This window comes from Ursus americanus, chromosome 27 (genome assembly GCF_024610735.1).
Source record: "Ursus americanus isolate L20-20 chromosome 27, mUrsAme1.1.p, whole genome shotgun sequence".
In the NCBI taxonomy this organism is placed as follows: domain Eukaryota; kingdom Metazoa; phylum Chordata; class Mammalia; order Carnivora; family Ursidae; genus Ursus; species Ursus americanus.
In genome coordinates, this window is record NC_142153.1 from 5,103,323 (window position 1) to 5,112,804 (window position 9,482).

A 9,482-nucleotide genomic window follows, 5' to 3' on the forward strand; every position below is an offset into this window, starting at 1 on the left:
CTAGTGCTGACTGGGAAATTCCCATGTTGACTACTAAAAGGTCACATTTCTGGCGGGGGTGAAACTGCGGTTAGACTAGGTATTAAGTCTTGGTTTACTGAGTTGGGACCTCAACCTAAATGACACCATTTTGGGCCTGAGACTTTCTTTTTAACCGTAGACTATACATTTGTAAAGTGAAATGAAGTACTCTTTATTTTATTTTTTAAAGACTTTATTTATTTGACAGAGAAAGAAAGAGAGAGGGAGCACTAGCAGAGGGAATGGCAGAGGCAGAGGCAGAAGCAGACTCCCTGCTGAGCAGTGAGCCTGATGCGGGGCTCGATCCCAGGACTCTGAGATATGACCCTAGCCAAAGGCAGACGCTTAACTGACTGAGCCACCCAGGCGCCCCTGAAGTATTCTTTAAATGCTCCCACTGACGCCTCAGATTTCAGAAACAGATATTTCTACCGGGTCTTAATTTTCAGGGCAGAGAAAAGATAATGAGAGAATGTGACCCGGTTTATTTTATGTGGCCGATATGCCAGAACTGGACAAACAGTGTAAGAAAAGAACATTTCAGGCTTGCACTCACGCATTTTGAGATAAACTCAAGTTAAGTTTATACCCCAAATGCAAGACTGGTTTAAGTCTGAAAAAAATCTATTAATGTTATTTACTGGAGTAACAGGATGAAAGAGACACAAACCAAATAGAATTATCAATATATCCAGGGCCAAAAAGATAAGTTTTAACACACATTCATGGTAAAAACAAAACAAAAAGTAAACTCTTACAAAACTAGGACTAAGGGGAACTTCCTGATAAGATCATGGGCTATCCGAAGGTGCTGGTTTTCACCATTTCTATTCAACTCTACCACATCCCAGGACAGTGTAATAAGATCAGAAAAATAGGGAAGAGGAGAATTTAAAAAGAAAAAAGAAAATAGAAATCCATAGAAAATATGATTGCCTTCATAGAAGATCCAGAAGAATCTTCAAATACAGTCTTAGGGGTTGATGAAAGAATTTAACAATGTTACTGGACAGAAAACTGATATAAAAAATCAGTTGCAGACCCTAGCACCAAAAAAATCTATTAAAAAATGTCATTTAAAAACAATACATTTAGCTTTTTTGCAACGGGTTTGCCGCTAGAACACAGATGTCGTGAAAACCGCTTAACCTAAACCAAAATGGGAAAGGAAAAGACTCACATCAACATTGTCGTCATTGGACACGTAGGTTCCGGCAAGTCTACCACTACTGGTCATCTGATCTACAAATGTGGTGGGATCGACAAAAGAACTATTGAGAAATTCGAGAAGGAGGCTGCTGAGATGGGAAAGGGCTCCTTCAAGTATGCCTGGGTCTTGGATAAACTAAAAGCTGAACGTGAACGTGGTATCATCATTGATATCTCCCTGTGGAAATTCGAGACCAGCAAGTATTACGTGACCATCATTGATGCCCCAGGACACAGAGACTTCATCAAAAACATGATTACAGGAACATCTTGGGCTGACTGTGCTGTGCTGATTGTTGCTGCTGTGTTGGTGAATTTGAAGCAGGTATCTCCAAGAATGGGCAGACCCGCGAGCATGCCCTTCTGGCTTACACACTGGGTGTAAAACAGCTAATTGTTGGTGTTAACAAAATGGATTCCACTGAGCCACCCTACAGCCAGAAGAGACACGAGGAAATTGTGAAGGAAGTCAGCACCTACATTAAGAAAATTGGCTACAACCCCGACACAGTAGCATTTGTGCCAATTTCTGGTTGGAATGGTGACAACGTGCTGGAGCCAAGTGCTAACACGCCTTGGTTCAAGGGTTGGACAGTCACCCGTAAAGATGGGAACGCCAGTGGAACCACACTGCCTGAAGCTCTGGATGGCATTCTGCCACCAACTCGTCCTACTGACAAGCCCTTGCGTCTGCCTCTCCAGGACGTCTACAAAATTGGTGGTATTGGTACTGTCCTTGTGGGCCTAGTGGTGACTGGTGTTCTTAAACCTGGCATGGTGGTCACCTTTGCTCCAGTCAGTGTTACAGCTGAAGTAAGGTCTGTTGAAATGCACCATGAAGCTTTGAGTGAGGCTCTTCCTGGGGACAATGTGGGCTTCAATGTCAAGAACGTATCTGTCAAAGATGTTTGTCGTGGCAATGTGGCTGGTGACAGCAAAAACGACCCACCAATGGAGGCAGCTGGTTTCATGGCTTAGGTGATTATCCTGAACCATCCAGGCCAAATCAGTGCTGGATATGCACCTGTGCTGGATTGTCACACAGCTCACGTTGCTTGCAAGTTCGCTGAGCTGAAGGAGAAGATAGATCGTTGTTCTGGAAAAAAGCTGGAAGATGGTCCCAAGTTCTTGAAATCTGGTGATGCTGCCATTGTTGATATGGTTCTGGCAAGCCTATGTGTGTTGAGAGCTTCTCTGACTGTCCTCCTCTGGGCCGTTTTGCTGTTTGTGACATGAGACAGACGGTTGCTGTGGGTGTCATCAAAGCGGTGGACAAGAAGGCAGCTGGAGCTGGCGAGGTCACCAAGTCTGCCCAGAAAGCTCAGAAGGCTAAATGAGTATTACCCCCAATACCTGCCACCCCAGTCTTATCAGTGGTGGAAGAACGGTCTCCGAACTGTTTGTGTCAATTGGCCATTTAAGTTTAATAGTAAAAGACTGGTTAATGATAACAATGCATCGTAAAACCTTCAGAAGGAAAGGAGAATGTTTTGTGGACCATTTGGGTTTTTTTTTTTTTGTGTGTGGCAGTTTTAAGTTATTAGCTTTTAAAATCAGTACTTTTAATGGAAGCAACTTGACCAAAAATCTGTCACAGAATTTTGAGACCCATTAAAAAACAAAAGTTTAATGAGAAAAAAAACCACCAATACATTTAGGATAAGAATATGAGCTACCTAAGAATGAATATAATAAAAGAATCTTTATGGAGGTGATTATAAACCTTTATTCTAGATGACCTAAATAACTTGATTCACAGATCCGGCGCAAAAGGCCATCAAGGTCATGAAAATAGTCACAAAGAAATATCACTGCACACCCACCAGAACCACAAAAATTCAGGAATCTGACAATATCAAGTGGGGAGGAAGATGTGTAAACATTATGACAAAACAATCACAGTATTGCTATCTGAGAAACTCAGCATTTACATATGAGGACATGTTCTAGATGTTAGACAAGCAATGTCTGTGTTAGTAAAAAACTGGAAGCTATTTAAATACACATCAAAAAGAGTATGGGCAAATAACTCATGACATATCCACTTAATAGGATTCTATGTGGCAGTGAAAACGCACTGTTGGTCAACATGGGTGAATCTCGGGGCACCCGGGTGGCTCAGTCGGTTTAGCATCTGCCTTCGGCTCAGGTCATGATCCCAGAGGCCTGGAATCGAGCGCCACATTGGGCTCCCTGCTCAGGGGGGATCTGCTTCTCCCTCTCCCTCTGCTGCTCCCCCTGCTTGTGCTCGCTCGCTCTCTCTCTCTCTCTCAAATAAATAAATAAAATCTTAAAAAAAAAAAAAAGGATGAATCTCATAAACACAGTGTGGGTTTAAAAAGTAACCTGCAGATTTCATACAGAAAATCCTATACAAAATGATACTCTTTATATAAACTTTGAAGCCATACAAAATATCACCAGCATAGCTTAGGGATACATACATGTGCAGAAAAATTATAAAGTGTGTTGGGATGATAAACTTATAATTCAAGATGAATACTTCAGAAGAGAAGGGGAGATGTGGTCAGGGAGAGGAATACAGGAGATTCCAAATTTTGTTGATAATATTTTATTTCTAAAGCTGGCACATTGTGAGGGGGTTCTTCATACTTTATGAATTATTCAGATTTTTTTTTAAGTTGCAACCAATAACCAGCAGGTGGCAGGGAAAGCTTGGTATTTGAAGTGTCTGAAAGGAAGAAAAGCCAGGTTTTTCGGTCTCCCTAATCACAAAAATAACGTCTCCTTGAAAGTCCCTGTGATCACACATCACTCTCCAAATTAAAACGGAGTAACCCAAACTGTTATTTTCCTTCCCCATACACATTTGCATTCTGGTAGTCTTCATTCTTAATAATTACAGTGTGATCTTTGCTTCGGAACTTCTCTAACTTTCCGGTGGGGCAATTTGGGCTTGTATTCTGCTAGCACCGTCTCTGCAGTGCTTTTGTGAAACGGGCTTGTACTGAAGGTCTGCGGTAACAGAGGGGTATTACAGTCTCTCCCTCTCTCTCTCTCTCTCTCTCTCTCACACACACACACAGAGTAAAGCTTCAGTCATCTCATCCCTGTGAGTTTCTTACCATCTCCCTCAGCTAAAGTGTAGACCATCAACCATATTGCTGACATCTGCTTTCCCAGTCACTTTGAAGAAATTTTTTTCTTTTTTTTGGCCCCCAAATTCCATGCAAATGACACATTTACCTTACTTTGTTACATAGAGCAGCTAAGCAAGGCAGACTAGCTCAGCAAAAAGATCCATCTGCATATTTTCTTAAGTGATGCTGCAATCCTCTACCTACAGATACTGTTTCTCCTCTAGAGAGGAGCATTAGAGTAGCATTAGAAAATTCTAGCAATTCTAGAAAATTCTGTGAGGTCATGGTCTGAATCTGGTCAGCAGACATATTTTGTGGGGCCACAAGCTATTCAAGATGTTTTTAAAATGACATTTAAAAAATAAAATGTTTTTAAATTTGTCAAAATTAAGAGAGGGACACCTGGTTGCTTAGCCGGTAGAGCGTGTGACTCTTGGTCTTGGGGTTGTGAGTTTGAGCTGCATATTGGGCATACGTATTACTTAAAAAAAGAAAAAAAGAAGAACAAAAAGAATCAAGAGAAATCACATCTAATTGAAAGTTTGTGTTTTTCTTGAAAAAAACCCCAGCAATCCTGGCAACACCATTCCACGTGGCTCCATGGGCTAGAGCAGAGCAGGGCTGTGGTGTATTTGAGGGGCAGATGCAGGTAACTTCCCCCACTTGCCCTTTCACTCCTGACTGTTGCTTGTTTGGCTCTAAGAGGTGTTTGAGTTGGCAGCCCTTGCTTAAAGCAACAGTCTTAAACTGTAGCTTGCTTTAAAAATAGTAACTATTGGGGCACCTGGGTGGCTCAGCTAGGTAAGCATCTGCTTTCAGCTCAGGTCATGATCCCAGGCTCCTGAGATAGAGCCCCACATTGGGCTCCCTGCTCAGCGGGGAGTCTGCTTATCTCTCTCCCCCTGCCCCTCCTCCTGCTTGTGCTCTTGTGCACGCATGCTCTCTCTCTCTCTTTCTCCCAAATAAATAAAATCTTTAAAAAATAAATGAATTAAAAAAATAGAAATAGTAAGTATTTTCTCCTCCCCACCATACATTTCCCCTGTGAACCTTATGGGATAGAGACCCACCGTGGAGGAGCTGGGTTCCATGTACACTGTCATCTATCTCCTATTTCTCTCGGTGATCAGCAATGAGAACAGCTGAAGAATATCTGATCAGTATTTGCATCCGTCTGCAGTTCTCCTGCCTTTAAATAAAGGCATTAGTTTATTATACTGTTATTTATTTATACTGTTTATTATACTGTTTTAAAAAAATGTCAGAGAGGAGTGTGACGTAGTTTTCTTCTTTTCTTAGATACATCACCCACTGGCTTCAAAGTTTAGAAGATCTCCTGCGTTTTATTCTTCTGTGAAACTTTGGGTAAATTCCCCATGGCGATGTCAGAGACTCATGAGTTTGCTGGAAAAGGGCATCATATACATTTTTTAAAAGATTTTATTTATTTATTTTTGAGAGAGAGAAAAGAGAGAGAGAGAAAGCACGTGTGCAAGGGAGGGGGGAGGGGGGCTGCGGGACAGGAAGGAGCCGAGTCACTACTGGGCAGGGAGCCCAATATGTGACTCCAGCTGAAGGCAGACAAGGGGGCATCATATTTAGAAATTTATTATTTTGGGGGCACCTGGGTGGCTAAGTCGGTTAAGCACCTGCCTTCGGCTCAGGTCAAGATCCTGGAGACCCAGGTCCAGTCCCGAGTTGGGCTCCCTGCTCAGAAGGGAGTCTGCTTCTCCCTCTGACCTTTCCTCCTCTCGTGCTTTCTCTCTCTCTCTCATTCTCTTTCTTTCTCTCAAATAAATAAAATCTTTTAAAAAATTTTAAAAAGAAACATTTTTTTCACATATGCGTAGCACATAAAATCTGGTATTGTAGGATATTTTATCATCAATATAAAGTACGTGTCTAGGAAAATAGTACTTATGTATTTGTGTACTTTGAATGTGATCCATTGTGCACTTTCCTTTAAAAGCTGCCTGTATAGTTTTTATGTTTCTTCATTTTTCAAAAATTTGTGGCTCAGCAGCTTTGGAAGTTGGAAATGGCCAGTGACTTTCTAGATTTCTGCATTAGCAATAAGCTCAACTAACAGTTCTAGGTAAATATCTTCCTCAGAGACCCCCAGATTCTTTTTCAGTTATGCATCTAAATCTTGCCAAAATATACACTTAAAAATACACTTAAACAGCTTTTTTTTTTTTTTTAAGAGAGGGAGTTGGGAGGGGGGGCAGAAGGAGTGGGAGAGAGAATCCCAAAGCAGGCTCCACGCCCAGCACAGAGCCCAACGGTGGGGTCGATCTCACAACCCTGAGATCATGACCTGAGCTGAAATCAAAAGTCGGTCGCTCAACTGACTGAGCCACCCAGGCGCCCTTTAAACAAGACATCTAGGAGACAAAAAATGGAACCTCTTGAATCTCATATATTCTTTCCTAAGCTACAAGGTTTTTGTAGCAGACAATTTAGAACTATGAGAAAACATATCTCTCCGTGTGTTTTGCTTATTTTTTAGGCAACCAATGTAACTGTCTTTTATTCTGTTTAATAAATTGTTGACTTTCTCTTAGAATTTCATATTAAACCTACACCTTATGATTATGACAAATTTTAATTTCAGACCAAAGCTTCACTTGATTAAATTTGTTAGACGCTCTTTTAACGCCTTGCCGAACGGGGAGTGTTCCAGATACATGTGTATTTATGTATACACACGTGAGCTGCAGCGAGCAGAAGAGCCCAGTTTGGTCCAGTCTAATTTGGCCACCAGTTATATAAATATGACCTTAAGACTAGAGTCCTTGAAGTAATTTGATTTCGTGTTTAGCTTGAGAGCCACCATCATCCTGTCTTTTCGCTCCTTGACATTTAAAATGCCTCTTACCCAGGAAGTCACTGGTACAGGTCAGTGCAACGGGATTCAGGCAGTGTCCCCGCAGAGGCTCTAAAGCTTCCTCCCCTCCAGATTGCAGGTCTTGTCTGAGTGGAGAACCTTCATTATCATCGTGCCTTTACCATCTCACCATTTTATATGCAAATAAAATCTCTGTACATTGTATTTATGTAATAGATCATTTCCTCGGTCAAATAAACGCTGACATTCACTGCTAAAGGTATGGAGAGTTATAAAATATGACCGCTGCCTTTAAGAGGTCATCTTCCGGCTTGGGTAAGTGGTTTGGAGTTTATCCACTCCCTAATTAAGGCTCTTGAGGGTGTGGTTGCTCTCACACATCGTTCCACCCCAAATAATTAGGTTTCGAGTCAGCGTGACAGTTCCCTCCCTGCTCTTTGCCTTTGCCTGTGACGCCTTTAGGATTGGGTGTGTGACTTAGTTCTGACAGTTGAGATGAAAGGGGAAGTCTGCTGAAGGAATCTCTGAGGTTCTTCTCTCTCCTAAGAAAGAGTCACAGGAGACAAATCTGTAGTTAAAATATGGTGGGTTGAAAAATGCCTCTCATCCAACTGAAACGCCATTAAAACGCTAGGAAGGGTAAAGGGTAAAGGTGATGGGAGAAAAGGACAAAATTTTGGAAGCTAGAAGAGAGATAGATGAGTGATAATTGACTTTATGAACCCAAGAAAGTTGAAACCGAAGCCAGCAGTAGAGAAATCCATCAATCAATTGGCAGATCCCCAGAAAAGTCAGGAACTGGAAACACTGGATACTTATGAAATGAGGGATACACATGAGGACAAAAACAGGCAGATTTCTGAATGTCTGTATACTAAACACTGGACCCCAGATCTCCCTTCTTCCTCCAAGCAAAGGGCTGGGGCTTCATTGTCTTGAGATATTGAATCAAAGGGAGTCAGTCTGGCCCAGGTAAGTATGGGGCTGGGAGGAGGGTACCATGTTGAAAATAGGAAGATAAAGTGAAACTCTTCACACTGAATGATGAGACCCTTCCTTAGGGCATAATAAAGTGAGTGAGGCTCTTGCCTTGGGCACAAAATTTAAGAGAGTATTAAAAAAAACTCCTTAGCAGTCAAGATAAGTAATATTTGTTTACACTAACCTACACGTTTATAATGCTCTTTGCTGTCTGTTTCTTCTTTCATCTCTGATCTAATGTGATCACTTTCCTTCTTTCTGAAGTACATCCTTTAGCAGGTACCAAGCGAAGGCCTCTTAGTTAACACTTAGGTTGTATTAGCTCTGTTAGAGGTCTTTATTTCACCCTGGTTTTGAAAGATAGCGTTACAACTGTAGGTTGACTATAGTTTTCTCTAAGAACTTTGAAGATTCTAGTCTACTACCTTCTTTTTTTTCTTTTTTAAAGATTTTATTTATTTATTTGACAGAGAGACAGGCAGCAAGAGAAGGAACACAAGCAGGGGGAGTGGGAGAGGAAGAAGCAGGCTCCCAGCGGAGCAGGAAGCCTGATGTGGGGACCCCGGGATCACGCCCTGAGCCGAAGGCAGACGCTTAACGACTGAGCCACCCAGGCGCCCCTAGTCTATTACCTTCTGACCTCCATTGTTGCTACAGATAAACTTACATTCAGTCTAAATATCGTATTTTTGTACATGATTTGTTTTTTCTACCTGCTTTCTTTTGAGATTTTTTTTCTATGGTGTTCTACATTTTCACAGCAGTATAGATTTCATTTTAATTATCCTGCTTGATATTTATGTCAGTTTATGGATGCAATGTCTTTAATAAACTCTAGGAAATTCTCAGCAATTATTATTTCATTGATCCCACAAACTCTCTTGTGACGATAGCCTACTGCCCCCAATTAGATATATCTTAGAGCTTCTTTCTCTTTCCTCCATGTCTCTTAATATCTTTTTTATACTTTCCACCTGTCTCTGTGCTACATTCTAAATAATTTTTCAAATCATTATTAGTTCATTATGTCTAATTCCAGTCTAAGCCATCCATTTAGTTTCTAATTTCAATATTATATTTTTCTTTTTCAGAAGTTCTATTTGATTCTTTTTCGTATCTGTCATTTGGTCATTTTGAGAGTCTCTTATTCCTTCATGTTTATGATAACCATCTTTCTTTTCTCTTTAGATATGTAAACTATATTTCAGAATCTGTATCTGATAAATGATTTAATAACTAAATCTCTGCAGGCTGTGAGGAGCTAAGTTCTCTGCTAAGTCTTAGTATCCAAAGCACATCCAAGTTCACTGAAAGCGTGCCTC

General features: G+C 41.1%; 1 pseudogene; it reads left to right on the forward strand.

Annotated features, from left to right (window-relative positions):
- Positions 1 to 1,143: 1,143 nt before the first annotated feature.
- Positions 1,144 to 2,860, forward strand: LOC123780327 (elongation factor 1-alpha 1 pseudogene; annotated as a pseudogene).
- Positions 2,861 to 9,482: the final 6,622 nt, after the last annotated feature.